Below are 6,000 nucleotides of genomic sequence, written 5' to 3' on the forward strand. Positions count from 1 at the left end.
CTTCTGTGTCTCAGTCCCCCTTCTTGGTAAACAACAGCCGTACCAGTGACACTGTCCTTTCACAGGCTGCAATTAAAATCCCCAGTGACAAGTTGCTGTCATGTATTAGTAATTAAGAAAACAGACAAATCAGTTAAACAATGTATTTTCAGATCCTGAAAATAGCATGAATACTGCAAGAATGTTCCAACTACCAAGAGAATCAGAGTTCCTTATCAGTAGTAGTGAGATATGTCTGAACTGTTTAACTGTGGTTAATTAAACCTTCAACAGTGATCGACACAACTAACCCTTTCCCCTGCTTTTCACCATCGGGTAGAATCTGTTAATAGATGTTACTGAACCATTTCTTGTCAACTACTGAGTAAGGATTTTCAGGAATGCAGTGAGGTTTAAGAAAATGCTATAGTGTGTTTATTTTTTGTTATTTAATGTTGTTGACACGCTGCATGTATACTAATTATAAAATCTTTGTGGTGTATAGTTATGTACAGTTTGAGGTACCTCACTTCACCTTATGTTATTATTAGTGATGGTGGCTAGAGGATTGTTTAGATATAAATGTCACATATAAAAAGACCTTAAAAAATTACAAATGTATTTCATGACCAAGTCATGTGTTATAATAATATATTTCATAAGTTTAATAAAACCGGTTGCCTTTCTTGCTTCTAGCTGGCAGCAAAGCATAAGCTTTCCAAAAACTTTGGAAAACATGCTTCAGAAAAGTTTCTCTAGATTCCTTGGAGCTGTTCTTGTATACACCTTTTTTCATCCCAAGTTTACTGAGACAGATATCAAAATCATAGCTCTGGAAAAAGTAGTCCTCCTTCAAGCCATGCTTCATAACCCATTCATGCATTTCTGTAATCTTGTCCTTGTCATCACACAAGCCATTGTACAAGTGCTTTAGGGTCAGCAAACATTTTTACAAACATGTGCAATTTCTCAAAAATCAAAACTTGTGCAGTGTAAAGTATGCTGAAACTTATGATGGTTTTTCTTTTACCTTACTTTTGCCCACAGTTATAAACTGTATTGTTGACACTTCAGGGTTCTCATTACATAGAGGTGATTGCCCAGGAATTGACATGCAAATATAAATGTGCACCTGTTCAACTCAGAGGTATATTACACTACAGGTTCAGTTCTTGCTATCTTCTTTAATGCTGTGAGGCATATTTATTAATTATGTTTTATGTCTAGGGTTTAATTGGTCCATCACACATTTCAAGTAAAAATACAGTTTTTATTTAAGCGGGATCAAATGTTCTTAGACAGTTGTGAACATCTAAAGTGTCTATAGAAAGTCTACACCCCCTTTCAAAATGTTCACCTTGTTGCCTTATAACCTGGAAGTAAAATGCAATAAAACAGTTTTCTTTTTTTCATGTATCTAAACATCCTACCCCACAACTTCCAAGTGAAAAACAATATTCTAGAAATTTGTAGAAAATTAATTAAAAATAAAAACTGAAATAGCTTGGTCGGATAAGTGTCCACCTCCCCCTTGTAATAGCAATCCTAAATTAGCTCAGGTGTAACCAATCACCTTCAAAATCACACATCAAGTTAAGTGGCCTCCACCTCTGTTAAATTGTAGTGATTCACATGATTTCAGCATAAATTCAGCAGTTCCTGTAGGCTCCTTCTGCTGGGTAGTGCATTTCATAGCAAAGATTCAACCATGAGCACCAAGGCGTTTTCAAAAGAACTCCAGGACAAAGTTGTTGAAAGACACAGATCAGGGGACGGGTATAAAAATATATCAAAGGACTTGAATATCCCTTGGAGTACGGTCAAGATGGTTAAGAAGTGGAAGGTATATGGCACCACGAAGACCCTGCCTAGATCAGGCCGCCCCTCTAAACTGGATGACCGAGCAAGAAGACTTACTAAGAGGCCAAAAGCAACTTTGCAAGAGCTACAGGCTTTTATGGTCAAGACCGGTCAAAGTGTGCATGTGACAACAATATTCCAAGCAATCCACAAATCTGGCCTGTATGGTAGGGTGACAAGAAGAAAGCCATTACTCAAGAAAGCCCACCTTGAATCCTGTTTGAAGTATGCAAAAAAAAAAAAAAAAAAAACCTCAGGAGATTCTGTAGCCATGTGGCATAAAGTTTTGTTGTCTGACTAAACTAAAATTGAACTTTTTGGCCTAAATGCAAAGCATTATGTTTGGCGCAAACCCAACACAGTGCATCATCCAAAGAACACCATCCCTACTGTGAAACACGGTGGTGGCATTATCATGCTATGGGGATGTTTCTCATTGGCAGGGACTGGGACACTTGTCAGGACATTTAAAAATACAAATCTAAGGGTAGAATAACAAAACAACATTGATAACACATTACCAAAAAAATTGACAGTGCTGTATTGGCGTGATTTACATGGCTATTAAAATGGCACATCACATATCATAATTAATGTTTTACTTTCTATCCCTGACAGGCTCTGTAGAGAGAGAACAAATGAAACTTATAAGCCTATCTGAACAAGAGACTGAAGAGAAGGCACGGACCACCACACATCCATCATTCCCTGGTCCACAGAAAAAAGGCATCACAGGCATTGGGGACACCAATAAAGGTTGGATGTAGCTGAGCATTCCCTGGAGTCATTCCTTTATATTCAGCAGACTAGATTTAATATGTAGGAAAGGGATTTCAGATACTGGCATTCTCAACTGGAGGTTGGGAGAAACCGAGAAGTGTCTAACAGCTGGTGCTATTGGCTTTTGACCAGATGGTTTGTGACCATTATCCACAGCACCGAATGAAAAAAAGATCAGGGAGTAGGAGGATAATGTTGTGTATGAATATAAATATTTCAAATTAGATGTAATACTGAATCATTTAATCTTGTCTCATCTCTTCTCACCTTCTCTATCCATTCTTCACTCTGAATAGATGGTACAATAGCACTAAAGAACCTTCCGCCCCCACAGGTCTTTGTCTGCCAGTTAGGAATGACACAAGGGTCATTAACACTTACACAGTCTAATGATGGTGAATAATGTTCATGTTGAAGTTTGAGAAAAATAAAGTCAGTAAATGACTTGAAGAAAACTGGAAGTAGGTGCTTTAAATGGACAATCAAAGGAAAAGAGAAAGTTTTAATGGAATTGTCTTATCAAATCTATTGGCACATTGATAAGTAATTACTCAATACAAATATTGTGCCTGAATCTTTTTTTCTTTTCCTTTCAACAATATTGTTAGACATCTCTTGCATACTGTGTTTTACTGTAAAAACAATTTTACAGTATAAAATATATGTGTATCCCATCTTTTACATTATATTAATGTGTACAATGCTCAGGCCATGTGTATTGTATTTGTATGATTCCATTAATTTCCTCAGAGAGAAGGTGGGGCTTATCAGATTCAGAAAGTTAAAGAAATGTCCAGGGTGGAATAAGCATCTACTGAGGAAAAGGTTGAATGTGTGTAATTTACTGGAGCCCCAGTAACACAAAATATCACATCATTCATTCAACTGGCGAGAACCTCACTCTGACTATATGGAATCTGGTTTCTGCTAATTATTATTATTATTATTATTATTATTATTATTATTATTATTATTATTATTATTATTATTATTAGTGAGAAATGTGGTCTAGTAGATACCTATAGTAGATTTATAAAAACAATTTGAAAATGTACTCTACAAAACATTTTACTGCATTTGTTCTATATAAATACTTTCACAACACGAACAGGCCAATTCACACAGGACTAAAATTCATCATATAAAGAAATTATCTCTGAAACACCGACAAGCTCCTGAGAAATGCAATCCAACATGTATCTTAGTTTTTCCTTAAGAAATTCCCCACCACTACCTCTGTTTTTTTTTACCACAGGACATGAGGACCTCCTGATAAATTTCAAACTCAGATATCCGGGGTGATTTGATCATATCTCAATAGGGCATGTCAGTGTCTCCAAACTCAGATAGCCAGGGGTAATTTGATCATATCAATTGTAAACCTTAGCTTTAGTCATTACTTTTGGGGTTTTAAAAAGCACTTCAAATGAGACCATGTTGTGGTCTGAGTTTGCAAGTGGTTCTCTGACCTCTGTTTTAGTTATTCTGTCTTCATTATTTGAAAAGACTAAATCAAGGCATGCCTCCCCTCTAGTCGGTACCTTGACAAATTGTGTTAGGAAGCAGTCATTTGTCATTTCCACCATTTCAATTCCATCCGTCGTGCTCCCTACCGGGTTTTCCCATTTTATATGGGGGAAGTTGAAATCCCCCATTAGTATGGCTTCTCCTTTGCTACACACATTTCTAATGTCATTGTATAACAGATTATTTTGCTCACCGTCTGAATCTGGCATGCATGTTTATAGCATGCTCCTATTATTATGCCCTTTGAATTTTTGTCCGTTATTCTGACCCATATTGATTCAGCTTTATTTTCTTTGTCCAGGTTTAACCCTGGGCTACAAGACTGTTTCATATGTATAGCGCTACCCCTCCTCCTCTTCTGTCCTGCCTGTCTTTCCTATACAGTGTATACCCACAAATATTATATTCGTCCCCATCACTCTCAGACAACCAAGTTTCTGTAACACCTATCACATCATAGTTACTTGTTAGTGCAATAGCTCCAAGTTTTAAAATTTTGTTTCTGATACTTCTAGCATTTAAATAAATACATTTAATGGTTGTCTCTTGACACAGGGGTTGTACCGACAGACTGGAAAATTTCAATCGTAATACCGATCCACAAAAAGGGAAACAAACTGAATCATGTAACTACACACCAATAAGCCTTACTTCTATTATATGCAAACTTATGGAAACTATAATAAGATCCAAAATGGAAAATTACCTATACGGTAACAGTGTCCTGGGAGACAGTCAACATGGTTTTAGGAAAAGGAGATCGTGTCTAACTAACCTGCTTGATTTTTTTGAGGATGCAACATCGATAATTGCAAAGCATATGACATGGTTTATTTAGATTTCCAGAAAGCTTTTGACAAAGTCCCACATAAAAGATTAATTCTCAAACTGAACGCAGCAGGGATTCAAGGAAACACATGTACATGGATTAGGGAGTGGTTAACATGTAGAAAACAGAAAGTACTGATTAGAGGAGAAACCTCAGAATGGAGTGTGGTAACCAGTGGAGTACCACAGGGATCAATATTATTTCCTCTGATATTCCTAATCTACATTAATTATTTAGTTTCTGGTATAGCAAGCGAACTTGTTAAATTTGCAGACGACACAAAAAAAGGAGGAGTGGCAAACACTGTTGCAGCAGCAAAGGTCATTCAAAATGATCTAGACAAGATTCAGAACTGGACAGACACATGGCAAATGACATTTAATAGAGAAAAGTGTAAGGTACTGCATGCAGGAAATAAAAGAACAGAAAATAGGAGGCACTTTTTTACACAGAGAATAGTGAGGGTCTGGAATCAACTCCCCAGTAATGTTGTTGATGCTGACACCCTGGGATCCTTCAAGAAGCTGCTTGATGAGATTCTAGGATCAATAAGCTACTAACAACCAAACGAGCAAGATGGGCCAAATGGCCTCCTCTCGTTTGTAAACTTTCTTATATCTCAATAAAGCACGTCAGCGTCATGAGGACATTTGTTAAAATGTAAAAGTTTGTCAGATGGTGAAGAGGCAGAGGCAATAAAACATTAAATGGAACATGCTGTGCAAAGCAAAAGGAAAAGATGTAGTCATTCAACAACATTGCAGAAGACATGCTGACATGCTACCTAACTGTACCGAACAAGCGCAAAGTAATTTTACTACTAATAAACACCTAGGTCCATAGTTAGCATTACTGGCACTTTCATGCATTGAGGCAACCTCTCCAGTCAGAACACCACATGTCATTGATTTCACAGACAGCATCTGGTGAAAGAACAGTCCACATGTAGGGGTTCACCAGGCATCCTCTGCTTTCGTGGAGTTCAGAGGAGGTAGTGTATGTGTTGAATTTTAGACCCATCCGAA

Source organism: Polyodon spathula, chromosome 1 (assembly GCF_017654505.1).
Source record: "Polyodon spathula isolate WHYD16114869_AA chromosome 1, ASM1765450v1, whole genome shotgun sequence".
Taxonomy (NCBI): domain Eukaryota; kingdom Metazoa; phylum Chordata; class Actinopteri; order Acipenseriformes; family Polyodontidae; genus Polyodon; species Polyodon spathula.